The sequence below is a fragment of the Cherax quadricarinatus genome, chromosome 63 (assembly GCF_038502225.1).
Source record: "Cherax quadricarinatus isolate ZL_2023a chromosome 63, ASM3850222v1, whole genome shotgun sequence".
NCBI lineage: Eukaryota > Metazoa > Arthropoda > Malacostraca > Decapoda > Parastacidae > Cherax > Cherax quadricarinatus.
In genome coordinates this window covers 2,628,787-2,647,223 of record NC_091354.1, presented here as the reverse complement: position 1 = coordinate 2,647,223, position 18,437 = coordinate 2,628,787, and the positions used below count along the sequence as shown (strand labels likewise).

At 44.2% G+C, this 18,437-nt stretch overlaps 2 protein-coding genes across 4 annotated transcripts in view; one reads left to right on the top strand and one right to left on the bottom strand.

The window, feature by feature from the left end:
- LOC128698240 (uncharacterized protein DKFZp434B061) overlaps positions 1 to 18,437 on the bottom strand; it is a 774,041-nt gene that overhangs the window by 94,032 nt on the left and 661,572 nt on the right. The window lies entirely within an intron of this gene.
- LOC128698239 (titin homolog) overlaps positions 15,501 to 18,437 on the top strand; it is a 27,840-nt gene continuing 24,903 nt past the window's right edge. Inside the window, exon 1 of the mRNA XM_053790401.2 lies at positions 15,501 to 15,616. The gene's annotated coding sequence lies outside the window, so the exon portion shown is untranslated. The remainder of the gene's footprint in view (positions 15,617 to 18,437) is intronic.

Sequence of the window (18,437 nt, the reverse complement as noted above, 5' to 3'; positions counted from 1 at the left end):
CGTGAAGAGGTATCACAGTGGGCGCCTGTTACGAGCGGGGTCCCACAGGGGTCAGTTCTAGGACCAGTGCTATTTTTGATATATGTGAACGACATGATGGAAGGAATAGACTCTGAAGTGTCCCTGTTCGCAGATGACATGAAGTTGATGAGAAGAATTAAATCGGACGAGGATGAGGCAGGACTGCAAAGAGACCTGGACAGGCTGGACATGTGGTCCAGTAACTGGCTTCTCGAATTCAATCCAGCCAAATGCAAAGTCATGAAGATTGGGGAGGGGCAAAGAAGACCGCAGACAGAGTATAGGCTAGGTGGACAAAGACTACAGACCTCACTCAGGGAGAAAGACCTTGGGGTGACCATAACACCGAGCACATCACCGGAGGCACACAACAACCAAATAACCGCTGCAGCATACGGGCGCCTGGCAAACCTGAGAATAGCGTTCCGATACCTTAATAAGGAATCGTTCAAGACACTGTACACTGTGTATGTTAGGCCCATACTGGAGTATGCAGCACCAGTCTGGAACCCACACCTGGTCAAGCACGTCAAGAAGTTAGAGAAAGTACAAAGGTTTGCAACAAGGCTAGTCCCAGAGCTCAAGGGAATGTCGTACGAGGAAAGGTTAAGGGAAATCGGACTGACGACACTGGAGGACAGAAGGGTCAGGGGAGACATGATAACGACATACAAGATACTGCGGGGAATAGACAAGGTGGACAAGAGATAGGATGTTCCAGAGAGGGGAAACAGGGACAAGGGGTCACTACTGGAAGCTGAAGACTCAGACGAGTCACAGGGACGTTAGGATGTATTTCTTCAGTCACAGAGTTGTCAGCAAGTGGAATAGCCTAGCAAGTGAAGTAGTGGAGGCAGGAACCATACATAGTTTTAAGAAGAGGTATGACAAAGCTCAGGAAGCAGAGAGAGAGAGGACCCAGTAGCGATCAGTGAAGAGGCGGGGCCAGGAGCCGACTCTCGACCCCTGCAACCACAATTAGGTGAGTACACACACACACACACACACACACACACATACATACAGACACACACACACACCAGTGAAGAGGCGGGGCCAGGAGCTTGGACTCGACCCCTGCAACCTCAACTAGGTGAGTACACACACACAGACAGACAGACAGACAGACACACACACACACACACGCACGCACACGCACACACACACACACACACGCACGCACACGCACACACACGCATACACACACACACATAACAGGCCTAGTGTCTAATCGACATGTGCCTAGGACAAAATGGTAACTAACACACGTACACACACGTGCACACACGTGCACACACACACACACACACACACACACACACACACACGTGCACACACACACACACACACACACACGTACACACACACGTGCACACACACACACACACACACACACACACACACGTGCACACACACACACACACACACACACACACACACACACACACACACACACTGGTGTAAACACGGTTGAGTCATACCAACATTATGTTTATCTTGGGATTTAGTTTTATACACAATTTTATGCATTTATTTATTCATCTTAATATTTTGTAATTTTAGGCCCCAGCAACGAGTGGGAATAAGTGTGTACAGGTTGTTCTTGCGCCCAGCAACCCACAGCAACCAGACTTTGTATTCATTTTGTAAAGAAGTTAAAAATATTATATATAGTATTCAATTCGGTAGTAAACTTAATTAAACAAGTGACAGTCTACAAGGCTGTTTTAATATTCAACATACACAAGTGACGACAGTGTTATGAGTAGGAGTATAACATGACTGGTGAAGACGTAGGGAGCTGAAGAGTAAGGTCATCTTTACTGTCATTGACATTAAATATTGCAGTTAACCCTCGCTTGCAGAAAATACCATTTTCTCCATTTTCTGTCAAGTAAAAGTTTTGTGGCGGAGAGCTGACGTAATGTGCTTGATACGGGCAGAAGGGAGGTAACACTTTCCCTGTGCTTATTGTGCATCTTGTGTTGCTTGTTCACGATTACTGTGTGTATTATATATAGATAAACATATTCGTAGATTTGTGAGGGGTGCCAGTATTGCTAAGTAGCAGAAGATTGATGGATCTATGAACTACGCCAACTAGGGATTGACAACGACACACTATGACATCCAGAAACTTGTGTTATCGTCTATGTTTTATAACTCTGTGTCATTAATCTGTGTGTGGATTATCTTTCCTGTTGTGGATACATGCTCTTTGAAAGCAATTCAGGAACCCTTACTCTCCTATACATTATTGTCAGTATTTGTTTTAGAATCTATGAAAGTGATGTGTATCTCTGTATAACATACTAACAAGAATCCAAAATTATTATTATTATTATTATTATTATTATTATTATTATTATTATTATTATTACCTTAGGATGCAGTTCAACACTGGCCATTGCATGAAGTTGACTCACCTGTAAAGAAAACAACAAAGTTACACAGAAAGATCAGAACAAGGCAGTAATACAAATACGTAGTAACAACAAACCATGAAACACTTATGCCAGGCCAGGTCCACTGTATGTGTTCAGGGAATACATGAAGAACAAAAAGGGTACAATATCGTGACTGGAACAATACACAACACGCACATAAGAGAGAGCAGCTTACGACGACGTATCGGTCCCACTTGGACCATGTACAAGGTGATCCAAGTCGGACCGAAACATCGTCGTAAGCTTTTCTCTTTCCTATGTCCGGGTTATTTGTGCAGTGTAGGGAATACATGCATGCTACGCATACACTGAACACGCTTCATACGTATGTATACATCGACTCCAGGCTGAAGGACTGATTTCCTCAAACTCCTTCCGATCTTCAACCATTCTTCTCTGTATTAAACTGAGGAAGCCACTGGTTGGCAAAACGTTTCCACAATAAAGATACCCAAGTGTTGCACAAGTGTTATTCATCATAAGCACAACAAACAGTGGAAGATCAAGCCAAATTAAATTAAATTTAGCAAGATCTGATATATCCGCAGTGTGCTGCTGTCTTATTCTATATGACAGTGCGAAAAAAATACGCGTCCGTCATATGCCATCACAAACGATGGTTTACAGAGTTGAAACGTGTTAGCCCGAGGTGGGAGAGTTATGTAGGGCAATGATAAGGCAGGAAGGAGGGAGGGATGGAGGGACGTTGACGAACAATGACGAAGACCTTATTTAAATTGGGGGAGGGGGTTCTTGGGAATGGGTGTCGACTGGTTGGTGATAGTGAGTGAAGGGGAAGAAGAGAGGGAGTGTATCACTTTTATTTAAATAAAAATCATTAGGTACAGGGATACCTTCCTACCTGATTACTTGCAGCAGGTACATTAATTTTTATAATATAATATTGCGAAGACTGAAGTTTTAACACGATTCTCTCAGGATGCGACTCACAGCAGTCACCTAACACACAGGTACCTATTTTTTACTGCTAGGCAGGCATAGGCAGCAAAAGTTACTTCGATATACCGAGTTTCGAGTCTTTCTACTCCCGGAGCCCGGCCATCGGCCAGGCTCGTTGGTGTACTCACCTATCTGTGGTTGCAGAGGTCGATTCATAGCTCCGGCCCCCGCCTCTTCACTGGTCGCTACTAGGCCCTCTCTCTCCCCCTGATCCATGAGCTTTATCACACCTCGTCTTACAACTATGTATGGTTCCTGCTTCCACTACGTCGCTTGCCAGACTATCCCACTTCTTGACAACTCTATGACTAAAGAAATACTTCCTAACATCTCTGACTCGTCTGAGTCTTCAATGTCCAATTGTGACCCCTTGTTTCTGTGTCCCATCTCTGGAACATCCTGTCTCTGTCCACCTTGTCAATTCCTCGCAGTATTTTGTATGTCGTTATCATGTCTCCCCTGACCCTCCTGTCCTCCAGCGTCGTCAGGCCGATTTCCCTTAACCTTTCTTCTGGTACTAGTCTTGTTGCAAGCTTTTGCATTTTCTCTTAATTTCTTGACGTGCTTGACCAGGTGTGGGTTCCAAACTGGTGCTGCATACTCCAGTATGGGCCTGACGTACACGGTGTACAGAGTCTTGAACGATTCCTTACCAAGGTATCGGAACGCTATTCTCAGGTTTGTCAGGCGCCCATATTCTGCAGCAGTTATCTGGTTGATGTGCGTCTCAGGAGATGTGCTCAGTATTATACTCACCCCAAGATCTTTTTCCTTGACTGAGGTTTGCAGTCATTGGCCACCTAGCCCATACTCTGCGGTCTTCTTTGCCCTTCCCCGATCTTCATGACTTTACATTTGGCGGGGTTAAATTCGAGCCAGTTGGTGGAGCAGGCTTGCAGCCTGTCCAGGTCTCTTTGTAGTCCTGCCTGATCCTCATCCGATCTAATTCTCATTAACTTCACATCTGCAAACAGGGACATTTCCGTCATATTATTCACATATACCAAAAATAGCACTGGTCCTAGGAACCCCGCTCGTCACAGGCGCCCACTCTGACACCATCACGTACCATGCCTCGTTGTTGCCTCCCTGTCAGGTATTCTCTGATCCATTGGAGTGCCCTTCCTGTTACGCGTGCCTAATCCTCAAGCTTTTGCATTTATCTCTTATGAGGAACTGTGTCGAAGGCCTTCTTGCAGTCCAAGAAAATGAAGTCTACCCACCCCTCTCTCTCGTATCTTACTGCAGTTACCTTGTCATAAAACTCCAGTAGGTTTGTGACACAGGATCTTCCTTCCCTGAATCTGTGCTGGTTGTCGCTTATAAGCTTATTCCGTTCTAGGTACTCCACTACTCTCCTCCTGATAATCTTCTCCATGACTCTGCATACTATATACGTCAGTGACACTGGTCTGTAGTTTAGTGTTCGTGTCTGTCTTTCTTAAAAATGGGAACTGCATTTGCCGTCTTCCATACCTCAGGTATTTGTCCAGTTGCAATGGATGTGTTGAAAATTGTTGTTGGTGGCACACACAGCATCTCTGCTCCCTCTCTAAGGATCCACAGAGAGATGTCCAGTCCCACCGCTTTTGAGGTATCAAGTTCGTTTAGCAACTTCTTCACCTCCTCCTCGGTTGTATCTCATCCAGCACTTGTTGGTATATCCCTTGTTGGTCTACCCTTCTGTTCTGACTTCCCGGAGTCCATTTGGTCTCCACTGTAAATACTTCCTTAAATCTCATGTTGAGCTCCTCACATACTTCTTGGTAGTTTCCTGTGAGCTCCCTACCTTCTTTTCTCAGCCTGATTACCTGGTCCTTGACTGCTGTCTTCCTCATGATGTTGCTATACAACAGCTTCGGGTCAGACTTGACTCTTGATGCATTGTTTTCGTACTGTCGCTGGGCCTCCTTTCTCATCTGTGCACATTCGTTTCTGGCTCTTTGACTAATCTCTATTTTGCTGGGTCCTTTGTCTTCTGTACTTTTTCCATTCTCAGGCACACTTAGTTTTTGCCTCCCTACACATTTGGGTAAACCAAGGGCTCGTTCTAGTCTTCCCATTATTTCTGTTGCCCTTGGGAACAAACCTCTCCTCTGCCTCCTTGCATTTTGTCACGTAGTCCACCATTTCGTTTACTGATTTTCCTACCAATTCTCTTTCCCACTAAACCTCCTGCAGGAAGTTCCTCATCCCTGTGTAGTCCCCGATTTTGTAGTTTGGCGTCTCCCTTCTTGCTCCTGTTACTCTTTCCACATTTAACTATGTAATCAAAGCTCAGAACCATATGATCCCTAGCTTCTAGGGGCCTTTCTTATGTAATGTCCTCGATGTCCGAACTACTCAGGGTGAATACGTGGCCCAGTCTTGCTGGCTCATTCTCATCTGTCTCTGGTAGTGTCCTTAACATGTTGATGCATGAGGTGTTCCAGTACCACATCCATCAACTTGCCTCTCCATGTTTCGGGACCCCCATGTGGCTCCAGGTTTTCCCAATCTCCTTGTGACTGAAATCGCCCATGACTAGTAGCTTAGCTCTACCCGTGTGAGCTCTTCTAGCCACCTCAGTTAATGTATCCGCCATTGCTCTGTTGCTATCTTCATATTATTCTCTTGGCTTCCTGCAGTTCTGTGGTACGTTGTACATCACTGCAATGACTACTCTGTCCCCCAACACTGAATTGTACCTTTCGCCCATTTCGTCCACTCCTTCCACTTCCTCAAATCTCCATGGTGTAAGGCGTAAGTAAACTTGCTTAAATGTTTTCATGTAGCAAGGGATCGAAACCAGGACATAATGACTGAGACGAATGCTCTCACCAGTGAGCTAAGAGGCCCCCTGAAGAGGACTGTGGGGTGGGTGAATGGGGGTGGGGTGGGGGGGAGGAGTTGGTGAATGGGGGTGGGGTGGGGGGGAGGAGTTGGTGAATGGGGGGAGGGGTAGGGGGGAGGAAGGGAAGCGTGATGAGGCATGCTGGAGAAATTGTTGAAGATCACCAGCACGAGGCTTGCCTGTCAGACACGCCAACTCCAACACACTTCCCAGCACTAACATAAACCGTCACCACGTACTTCCATCATCACGTGCTACAACGACCACGTGCTACAACGACCACGTACTTCGTGACCACGTACTACCATTACAACACACTACCACCATTTATTTCGTATTATTTTCGAAGTTACTTCAATAACGAATTTACACTCTACAAAATAAATGTTGCTTAATCAGCTAAGATCGAACACTAAAAAAATCTACATTTTCATGACCAACTGATCCCGGCTCCAGCAAAGCTCCTAGCACAAATATCACCCCTCGATGTCTACACAGCTCCTAGCACAAATATCACCCCTCGATGTCTACACAGCTCCTAGCACAAATATCACCCCTCGATGTCTACACAGCTCCTAGCACAAATATCACCCCTCGATGTCTACACAGCTCCTAGCACAAATATCACCCCTCGATGTCTACACAGCTCCTAGCACAAATATCACCCCTCGATGTCTACAAAGCTCCTAGCACAAATATCACCCCTCGATGTCTACAAAGCTCCTAGCACAAATATCACCCCTCGATGTCTACAAAGCTCCTAGCACAAATATCACCCCTCGATGTCTACAAAGCTCCTAGCACAAATATCACCCCTCGATGTCTACACAGCTCCTAGCACATATGGCACCCCCTTAATGCGCAGATCCTATCAAAACTTCTAGCACGTCCAGGTCCCAGCAAACCTACTTGGAAAGACGGCAACCTTCGCCTTGTCTTCATAGTCAACTAGTTAGGGTGTGTGCTCATAAATTAGCCTCGTTCGCTACCCAGCTCTTCAGACTTGAGACTTCAGTGGTCTACCGCTTCCTTCCCACTCCCCACAAACTCTTAATATGGAGTAACACCTCTATTATAGATTTTTATGCAGCACCAACCAGCAGACTCGCTGATGTATGAACACAAAGGCAAGTTGCAGAACAAGCTTATATAAAGCCTGGAGCTGACCAAAAAAAGGCGTTCTCAAATTGCAAAGAAATAAAATATCAGGAATATCTTTAGAAACTCACTACGAAGCAAAAGACTTGGCAGACGATGCAACATCCCCCCAATGAAAAGCAGGGGTGTCACTAGCACGTTAAGAGACCATACAATAAGTGTCAGGGGCCCGAGACTGTTCAACTGCCTCCCAGCATACATAAGGGGGATTACCAACAGACCCCTGGCAGTCTTCAAGCTGGCACTGGACAAGCACCTAAAGTCGGTTCCTGACCAGCCGGGCTGTGGCCCGTACGTTGGTTTGCGTGCAGCCAGAAGCAACAGCCTGGTTGATCAGGCTCTGATCCACCAGGAGGCCTGGTCACAGACCGGGCCGCGGGGGCGTTGACCCCCGGAACTCTCTCCAGGTAAACTCCAGGTAGAAAACTGACCAGATGGAATCTGCACAACCAATAGTTTCATTAACCTGCCACTAGATGTAGTTTACCAGAGTCGAAAATTTGAAGGCGAACTGATGAGGCATTTTTAGGTTATAAATGAAAACCTGGGAAGAGCACTGTACATAAGAATGTGACCGGCTCTATAATAGAGCAGTAGAAAACTTTAATAATCCATAAAAAAATACGAGTTATTAAAAGTCCTCAGTTATATTCCGCTTCAAATTCGCCAAAATTCTGTAATAAAACAAATATTCTTACAAGAAACTAAACTCTTGACGCACAAAATCGTATTAACACGATCGGAAACAAACCACGGAACGGGTGGTGAGGCCTGAACCCATGGCAAGTCCGAAAACTGAAATGTTGCATATTTCGTATGAGCCAACACGCTGGACACTTGAAGGATTGAACTAAAATTTTGAAAACTGATACTTATACAGCCTAAGATCAATGCAAAATTTTCTGTAATTATGATACACCAACGTTTAGGGACGGACCAGAAGGTGTATCCTCCAATTATACAGAAACCAATTTCTAAAATAAAACTGGCATATTAAAACTTACACATCAAAATCAATGCAAACTTCGTTTTAGATTTAGAACTCACCATCACAGAGTTTGATGTCGATTAGCAGATATTCTCTTGTTACTGCTCTGAAACCAACCATCTCAAGCACTGTATATTAACTCAACATTTGCATTAACACAGCCTAAACCCAAGTGACTATAATTATGTCCACTAGATAAATCAACCATTCAAAATTTAAGCCATTGAGAAGAGACATGTCCAAAGTTATTTCATGGAAAATACTGCACCACTTTAACAATAAAACTGCTACACTGGCTAGATCAACCAGACTGTGATGGTTATGCGATGGCAGTGGGCCTCCAGCAGTAACAGCCTGGTTGACCAGGCTAGCACCAGACAAGCCTGGCCCATAGCCGGGCTCCGGGAGTAGAAAGACTCGCAACTCATCAAAAGGCATATAGGTATATACATGCCAATTAAAATACCAACTTTTTCAGTAGGATAAAGTATTATTGCAAGTCTGAAGCCGTTGACAGGATTCTTAAGGTATCGACGGAAACCTTAGCCAAGAAAGATCTACCTAAAGTTGACCAAAGGTCACCTGTACGTGTTAATATTTGCATCAAAATTTCTCTAGTTACAGTACACCAGCGAGGAAAAATTTCAAGCTGATCACATGAAGCTTTTTAATGTTATTAACAAAACCTTTAAGGGGGAACAGAAAAAAATTTTGTGTCAACCACTTAAAACATCCTGATATCTAATTCTCTTCAGTTTAAAAACACAAGTTTGTGAAATTTTTTTAGAAAATTAATTTTGATTTTTAAGTAATTTCATTGCCCATGTACCCTCCTCCTCATTCATTCTCATTATCTCTGTCTCTCTTATACACTCAGACATACATTTTCACTCTTGCTAGCTAGGAATATTTCATGAGGTTTACCTAGGACACATGTTTCCTTCATACACTCTCTCTCCTTCACCCACCTCCTCTGTTTAGCCCTTTCTATCCAATCTCTTTCTTGCACTCGTAAAAATCTCACCGGAGTTCCCCAGAGCTTCCTTCTTGCACCTCACCTCTTTCCTCGATGTCAGTTATCTTCTGCTAACAGCCCCGAGACTTCACGGGCAAGCAGGTGACATCAACCATCTCAAGAATATGTTTCCTCAGGTCAATGGAAGGGATTTCGTTGGAGCTCCCTGAAGGAGGGTTCACACACCACCACAACAGCTCTCAACACTGCACAGCCTGCCACCATCACACGCCTGGGACGCACTACCACGCCCCTCACATTTACTGTATGCTAACCACTCCAGCATACCTCTGGCAAGTAAGAGTGTGTATGTGTGTGTATGTGTGTGTATGTGTGTAGTGTGTGTGTAGTGTGTGTGTGTGTGTAGTGTGTGTGGTGTGTGTGTGGTGTGTGTGTAGTGTGTGTGTAGTGTGTGTGTGTGTGTGTGTGTGTGTGTGTGTGTGTGTGTGTGTGTGTGTGTGTGTGTGTGTGTGTGTGTGTGTGTGTGTGTGTGTGTGTGTGTGTGTGTGTGTGTGTGTGTGTGTGTAGTGTGTGTGTGTAGTGTGTGTAGTGTGTGTGTGTAGTGTGTGTGTAGTGTGTGTGTGTGTGTAGTGTGTGTGTGTAGTGTGTGTGTGTAGTGTGTGTGTGGTGTGTGTGTAGTGTGTGTGTGTGTGTGTGTGTGTGTGTAGTGTGTGTGTGTAGTGTGTGTGTGTGTGTAGTATGTGTGTGTGTGTAGTGTGTGTGTGTGTGTAGTATGTGTGTGTGTGTGTGTAGTGTGTGTGTAGTGTGTGTGTGTGTGTGTAGTGTGTGTGTGTGTAGTGTGTGTGTAGTGTGTGTAGTGTGTGTAGTGTGTGTGTGTAGTGTGTGTGTGTAGTGTGTGTGTGTAGTGTGTGTGTGTGTGTGTGTGTGTGTGTGTGTGTGTGTGTGTAGTGTGTGTGTGTGTACTCGACTATTTGTAGTTGCAGGGGTCGATCCACAGCTCCTTGCCCCGCCTCTTCGCTGATCGCCATTAGGTCTACTCTCTCCCTGCTCCAAGAACTAACCACTGCACAACATACTACCTTTGGCGAGTGTGAGTGTTGCTTCACAATCTTCAAAACTAGTTCACTAAAAGTACAATATTCAAATAGCCTCAAAGAGAAGTCTCATAATTTTTCCCCGAAGCCTCATCATCATCGAGCCAATGGACCCCCCCCACTATGGACCCCCACACCTACACCTAAAGGATGACCCCATTTATATTATAAAAACCAGTGTTAATAATTCTTCATATTCACCATTCATACACTATTTACTTTTTAACAAAATAATAAGTATTACCTAAATTCTTGGTATATTTATCTGTCACTAAAAGCACTATACCATCAGTATACATGGTTATATATAACCATATCATACCTGTGACCGATTTCTAGAGTAGCGGTACCCATCGCAGCCTCGAGCTACAAGTTCCCTCCTGGTCAACTAGGCTGTTACTGCTAAATATTAAATCCTAACATATTTCCGGTGGAGCTCTACATGCTATCATCAATGTTTCTGATCTGGTACGTTATATTTTGATTTTTGTAATGTTATCATCACTGTGAACGTTATGTTATCATCACTGTGAACGTTATCATCACTGTGAACGTTCTTAGGTTATCACTGTGAACGTTCTTATGCTAAGGTTATCATCACTGTGAACGTTATGTTATCACTGTGAACGTTATTATGCTGTTATCATCACTGTGAACGTTCTTATGTTATCACTGTGAACGTTCTAATGTTAATTAAGGTTATCATCACTGTGAACGTTCTTATGCTAAGGTTATCATCACTGTGAACGTTATGCTAAGGTTATCATCACTGTGAAGTTCTTATGTTATCATCACTGTGAACGTTATGCTAAGGTTATCATCACTGAACGTTCTTATGTTATCACTGTGAACGTTTTTATGCTAAGGTTATCATCACTGTGAACGTTCTTATGTTATCATCACTGTGAACGTTATGTTATCACTGTGAACGTTATGTTATCACTGTGAACGTTATGTTATCACTGTGAACGTTATGTTATCACTGTGAACGTTATGTTATCACTGTGAACGTTATGTTATCATCACTGTGAACGTTATGTTATCACTGTGAACGTTATGTTATCACTGTGAACTTTATGTTATCATCACTGTGAACGTTCTTATGTTATCATTGTGAACGTTCTTATGTTATCATTGTGAACGTTATGTTATCATCACTGTGAACGTTATGTTATCACTGTGAACGTTCTTATGTTATCACTGTGAACGTTATGTTATCATCACTGTGAACGTTCTTATGTTATCATCACTGTGAACGTTCTTATGTTATCATCATTGTGTACGTTCTTATGTTATCGCTGTGAACGTTATGTTATCACTGTGAACGTTATGTTATCACTGTGAACGTTATGTTATCACTGTGAACGTTCTTATGTTATCACTGTGAACGTTATGTTATCACTGTGAACGTTATGTTATCACTGTGAACGTTCTTATGTTATCACTGTGAACGTTATGTTATCACTGTGAACGTTATGTTATCATCATTGTGAACTTTCTTATGTTATCACTGAACGTTCTTATGTTATCACTGTGAACGTTCTTATGTTATCATCACTGTGAACGTTATGTTATCACTGTGAACGTTCTAATGTTAAGGTTATAACTGCTATTGCCACCTTTGTTGAATGGGGTAATAACTGTCCTTTTTAATGACTGACTTTCATATTCCAAAGAATATTAAAGGCAGGTGACAGGGGCTTCTTGCCATGCGGCATCACGTGACGTCACACATGCTTGCCACTGAGCCTAACAAGGGGTCAACTATGTAAAACATATGGATGGTACAATGATACTCAGATAACAGATTCACATAATACAAGGGATCAGCAACTATGCTGACAGATGAACATGTAGTTCCACGAGTCTGAGCTAGGGCAGAGTGCATGATTGTGCCTGTAACCCACACAAGTCTGGCGCTCCATGAAACACAATGTACAAGCCAGCGTGGGTGTGCGGCACCTGGCACCTGACTAGGGTGAAAGGAAGGAGGTTACAAATCCTTAAGATGACGGGTGCCAAGTGTGCCACCACAGACAAGGTTGGGTGCTCCCTACTGCCACCTATCTCGCTGCCGCCGCCGCCTCCGTCTCTGGCACCATAAGTGTCTTAAAAACCTTGATAATAATGCCAGAGATGTGAACGTAGTACTAACAGCAGGTGCTCTTAAGGTGAGGAGAAGTACCACCATCTAACAATCCTTACTTAATACACCTAACCTAATTCTCGTCTAATATACTCCTTACTTTATTTAAGCTAACTGAACCTATATCTAAGCTAATTCAACACTTACCTAACTTAATGAAACTCTTACGTAACGTAAGGAAGCCCTTGCCTACACTAACCAAACCACTCACATACTTACCTAACGTAACCAAATTCATAACCTAACTCCATCTTACCTAATGAAACCCATCACCTAATCTAATACAATCAAAACCTTTACTTAAATTATTCTAATCCTCACCTAACCAAACTTAATGAAATATTGGATATCATCATCGCCTTACCGAAGTCTCTTACTTCATACTGAGATTTCAGCACTCTGTGACCCATCCTGTGTGATAGAATATAACATAGCAGCTACCTTGTGTTCCCACTGTGTTACTATCATACAGAATATGATACATCACGCTGGTGATGCATTATTTTTTTTTTAAAACATGCTAAGGCTGCCACTATAATAGTGTCAGACGTATCTAACGTCTTTCAAATTCAATGTCTAAGGATTCATAGCTTCCCTTGAGGCAATAAGGTATGAACCAAATACCTCTGGTATACCTGTGAGCGTTCCGCCAGCCAGTGGTCGGCGAAACGTCTGCAGAATGAAGATACGCAGATGTTACACACGTGTCTTACCAACTTGTCCGCACCTGTTTACCATTAACACTGATAATTTGGGTTGGGCGAATATTCTTGTTAGTAGGTTCGTTTGAGGACTTCCCAAGTATGAGACAGTAGACCTACTGCAGTGTTCTTCCTCCTTTCTTATGTTCATATAAAGATCCACCCAGATGTTGCACAATAAGCACAAGATCCAGGGTGTAAAACGTTGTAGACTTACCAAGTGGAGTCTGCATGGTAGACACACTGGTAGCTACCAAGCTCTGCAACTGAGTTGAGGCACGTAAACAGATCTTCTCTGTCAAGATTAACTGTGTATATACGAAACTTAAAAAAAACAAGAGGCCTTGTGGAAAGTCAGTGGACTCTTGGCATATATGATTCTCAGAAGCCAAGACCTACTTAACAGCAGAGGGAAGTGGGGTGTAGCGAGTGTGTCCTACCATCACCAAAGTATGGGAGAGAGACACTCAGTAGGGGAAGCAAGGGACAGGGGACGTGGGTGAAGGGAGATGGGCGGTAGAAGGGGTATGGGCAATGGATGTGAGAGAAGGGGATATACCATGAGTTTCAAGTGTCTTACTACTATCGGAGCCCGGCCATGGGCCAGGCTCGTCTGGTGCTAGCCTGGTCAACCAGGCTGTTGCTAGGTTTCCTCCTATCCTTAGAAAGGTAACATGCTAGGTGTTAATCTCCATACTAGTCAAGTGTGAGGTAAGTACTAAGCATTAGAGACAAGTCTATATATATATCGTATTTAAGAGACGAGGAACCAGGGTCAACACACAAGTTTTAACAGTTAATGCTTGTCTCTAACTGCAGACACTACACGACATGTGACTACCAGTCACTACTTTGTGGAGGAGCACGAGACTGAACGTGCTCACTCTCTCACACTCTCTCTGGTTCTCTTTTTTCTTTCTATAGGTCTCTTCATTTTTCTCTTGGTCTTTTTTCTGTCTCGGTCTCTCTCTCTCTCTCTCTCTCTCTCTCTCTCTCTCTCTCTCTCTCTCTCTCTCTCTCTAGCCCCGAAAACGAGACCAGAACAGCCCCTGAACGGGGCTAGGTAAGGGAAATGGATCAAGTTCTAGGAAGGCAGCTCAACATCCTTGGAGCAAGAACCCTTCACCCCTGATGGCTCAACAACAAAGTTTACATTCTTCAGATCATCAAGAATGAAACTAAACAATGAAGTAACGAAAAACGAAAGTTAACGAAAAACATACTTGTGACCTGTTTCCAGTGTTGTCCTACCTGCGCCTGCTCCGCCAGGCTGTTGGTGCTAGCGGCCCGCAGCCCCACACACCCATCATAACTGATCACTTTAAAAAAAATCAGTAAAAGGCCATAAATTATCAGACTTTTTATTTCTGCTGTGATAAACACGTCTATACTCGTTCCTCCAATATATCCCAGGTGTGTCGGTAGCAGGTTGAAGAGTCTTGAACCACGGATGCTGACAGCAGGGGAGAGGGAGAGAGAGAGAGAGAGAGAGAGAGAGAGAGAGACTGAAAACCAGTACTGTTACTTGGATTATTTATTCAATAATACCATTATCAGACAGTGAACACACAGAAAATCAATTATAACAATCAGATCTCAACAGATGCTAAACATCAAATTAATACAAGTAACAAGAAGAAAAGGATACATAAAATAACGAATAAAAACTATAAATAGTATAAACATACATACACAGTATGTATTAGCAAACAAATGGGTATCACCAGGCTGCTAATATTGAGTGTTGGCAAATTCAGGTTGGACAATGAGGATATCCTCAAGTGCCCCAGAGCAGATAATTTACACCGGTCCAAGTACCTCATTCCACCAGGCCTAGTCACTGACAACTGAACACTCAGTTCTTATATTATGGTTAAGGTACTGTGTTTTCTCGACTGAGGTTAGAGAGAGAAAAGGAGGGTAAGTTTATTTAGGAACAGGTACATACGAGTACAATTATCGTACATAGTGTAAATTACCTACGATAACTAAAAAAAATCAGTTTAAGGACAAGTTGGTGAGAAGGATGAAGTTGGGAGAGGGGAGAGGTTGTTGAGGAGAGAGAAGAGGTTGCTGAGGAGAGAAGAGGTTTGTGAGGGGAGGGATGAAGCTGGAGAGGGGAGACGTTGGTGAGGGGAGGGGAGGGATGAGGTTGGAGAGGGCGTGGAGCAGTGCGGGAACATCCGTATATAACCAGCAGTGTTAGGTGTGGGGGGCCCGGTATAAAGAGTGAGGCCAGTCTACCACCACTGTCACACAACACACCAGCCCTGCCACGCTGCTGTCCACTCAGTGAGTCACTTCTTCACACCCTCTACACTCACACTAACTCAACTACTCTTCTGCCCATCTCACTTCAGTGGTATTTTCCGCCACCTCACCTCAAATAGTTTATCGATGGATACCTAAACTCAAACCGTATCGAGGCATTCTGTCGAACAGCTGTTACGTGAAGCAATTTGTGACCATGTGAGGCCAAGAGAACTACAGTGATAAGTGTGGCCCCCTCTGGCCACCTAATTGGAGGGAAACTGTATTAAGGTGTTTGAGTGGTCATCTGAGGGGAAATTGCACCATTCTTGTAGCCGTGTTAGGGCAGAAACATTCCTCAGTACCACGGTAGGGCAATGTACCATTCTAGTGGCCGTGTTAGGGAAGGAACGAACCTTAGGTACAACTACAGTGACTCGTAACCATCGTCTCTTTTCAAACGTATTCACCAAGGACAAGTGTCGAGCCGGCTGCTGTTCCCGCCAGATACCGGCCTCCCGGTTACGTATTTTTTTTTATAGTTTATATGTAAATGTTCGGTTTAATGTGCGAAAGTAACCCGTGGACTTGACGTTAGTACCGTACACATCATACTTTTTCTACTCGCTTATGACTGACTAGCTTATACTAACCTGACCTAATGTAAACCTAACCTTGTGTAAGTACTAATGTACACAGTACTTTCCTGTACCTCTCTTATTGCGATGTTTGGTTCTCCTGAACATCAATCACCTCACGTCTACCTCTAGGAGAACATAGCTAGGGAAATTCTAAGATAGTTTAATAACTTTACAACATCATGAGCAAGGTTAAGTATGGGTGCTATGTTTGTTTTGGTCTGCCTACCTGGAGGGTATTTCGGGGGTCAATGTCCCAGCGGCCCGGTCCATGACCAGGCCTCGCGGTGGATCAAGGACCTGATGAACTAAGCTGTTACCGCCGGCCGCACGCAATCTAACATATGAACCACAGCCTGGTTGGTCAGGCAGCGGGAGACTGGTGGTGGGAGGCAAGAGGACAGTAAGTACCACCTGCCTTACTTTACCTGTGAAAGCCATATTACATCTCCCTCCCCACACTGCATGGCACAAGAGCCAAGATTACTGGCAGTTGCTTCCACTTCCCTGGCTTAGTCGAGCTTCGCTGACACCCCACAATTGTCGCTCAACTGCAACCCCACACAACTCACCCAACAACAGGAAACCAACAGAAGACACAACAGAAAACAAAAAACGTATCAAGAAAACGCAAGCAATTCAACAAAAACAGAAAAAGAACAAGCTAAGCAACTGAAGAACAGCAACTACATGAAGGCAACAGCACTTCAACAGGTAGACAAATCTCTACAACAGGAAGACAACAGAATGCCACTAACAGCACGACACAAACACGTCAGCTCAATAAAACGACCTAATAGATTTAGTGCCACAGCCAATATAAACAATGGCATAAACAGTAGTATACCTGTGACAGATTTCAAGAGTCTTACTTCACTGAAGAATTCAGTCGCACCGTCCCTTACTAATACACCTTCGTCCCTCTGAAGAGAACCACTGCTCCTTCAAAGTGAACTACCACACATCTGAAGTACAATGCCACTCCTTCAAGTGAACCACAGCCCCGTCAAAAAGAACCATAGCCTCTTCAAAGTGAACCATAGCCCCGTCAAAGTAACCAGTGCCCCTTGACATTGAACACTACCTTCCAAGTGAACCATCCCCAAGTGAATTATATCTTCCAAGTGAACTCACTCTTACAAGTGAACCCTTCCAAGTGAACTCTCCCTTACAAGTGAACCCATCCTTCGAAGTGATATGTACTGACCATTTAAGGTAGTCAATACTTGGAAAGCAAACAACATCCTTCAAGTGCACAGCCGCCACTTGCATTACTTTTGTAAAGTATTGTTTCCTTTATGCGTACCAAACGATAGTTAGTGAACTATCCACCGGAAAGAATGGGAAGGGGAAAAATAATACTAGGGATAGATGTAGAAAATAGATGAACACTCCTGTAACTTGCAAGAGGATTATGGAGTGACCAAGAGGAGCTGCTGGAATCTGACCGCCCGTTCTCGGTCCTCCTAAAGGAAGGAATGTATTACTAGCCAGTCTGAGTTCTCTGAGAGAATACTAACAGCTTACCAGCCCTTATAGATCCTCTGAAGGGCTAGAGGAATCGTTATCAGCCCTGCTGAAGGGTCTGTTAGAGTTGCTGCAGCCCCTTCTGGACTAGGAAAAGGTAAGAATTATCAGATCTTATGGGGGGAGGGGAACCTTAGTGAAGGACAGGTGAGCACTGGGAGTCGAGGCGCTGCAGCAGGTGCTGGGAGTCAAAGTGCTGATCAGGCTATTCCTGCTGGGTGCATGAATAGCCAAGATCATCTCTTGGGCCTGGGCACCGTTGCTGGCACTTGGCATTCACACACGTGGCCCTTCTGGCACTCCCCACTGCACTAGATATCTAGGAGCACCTTCTGCTCCTCCTCTACCATCACAACCACGCCACGCACCATCCATTCCACGCCACGCACCATCCATTCCACGCACGTTCTATCGCATCTCTTGTTAGGTAAGACACATATGCAACAGTTAGACAACTTTATTCCGAAACGTTTCGCCTACACAGTAGGCTTCTTCAGTCGAATACAGAAAGTAGGCAGGAACAGTAGAGATGTGAAGACGATGTAATCAGTCCATCACCCTTGTATTCGTAGAATTTGAGGTTGTCAGTCCCTCGGCCTGGAGAAGTTCAGTTCCATAGTCAGGAACTATCTGAAGATCAAGCGACAGTGCGGAGACTGTCGGAAGGAGAGGTGCAGGGTAGTAGTAGTAGTAATGAG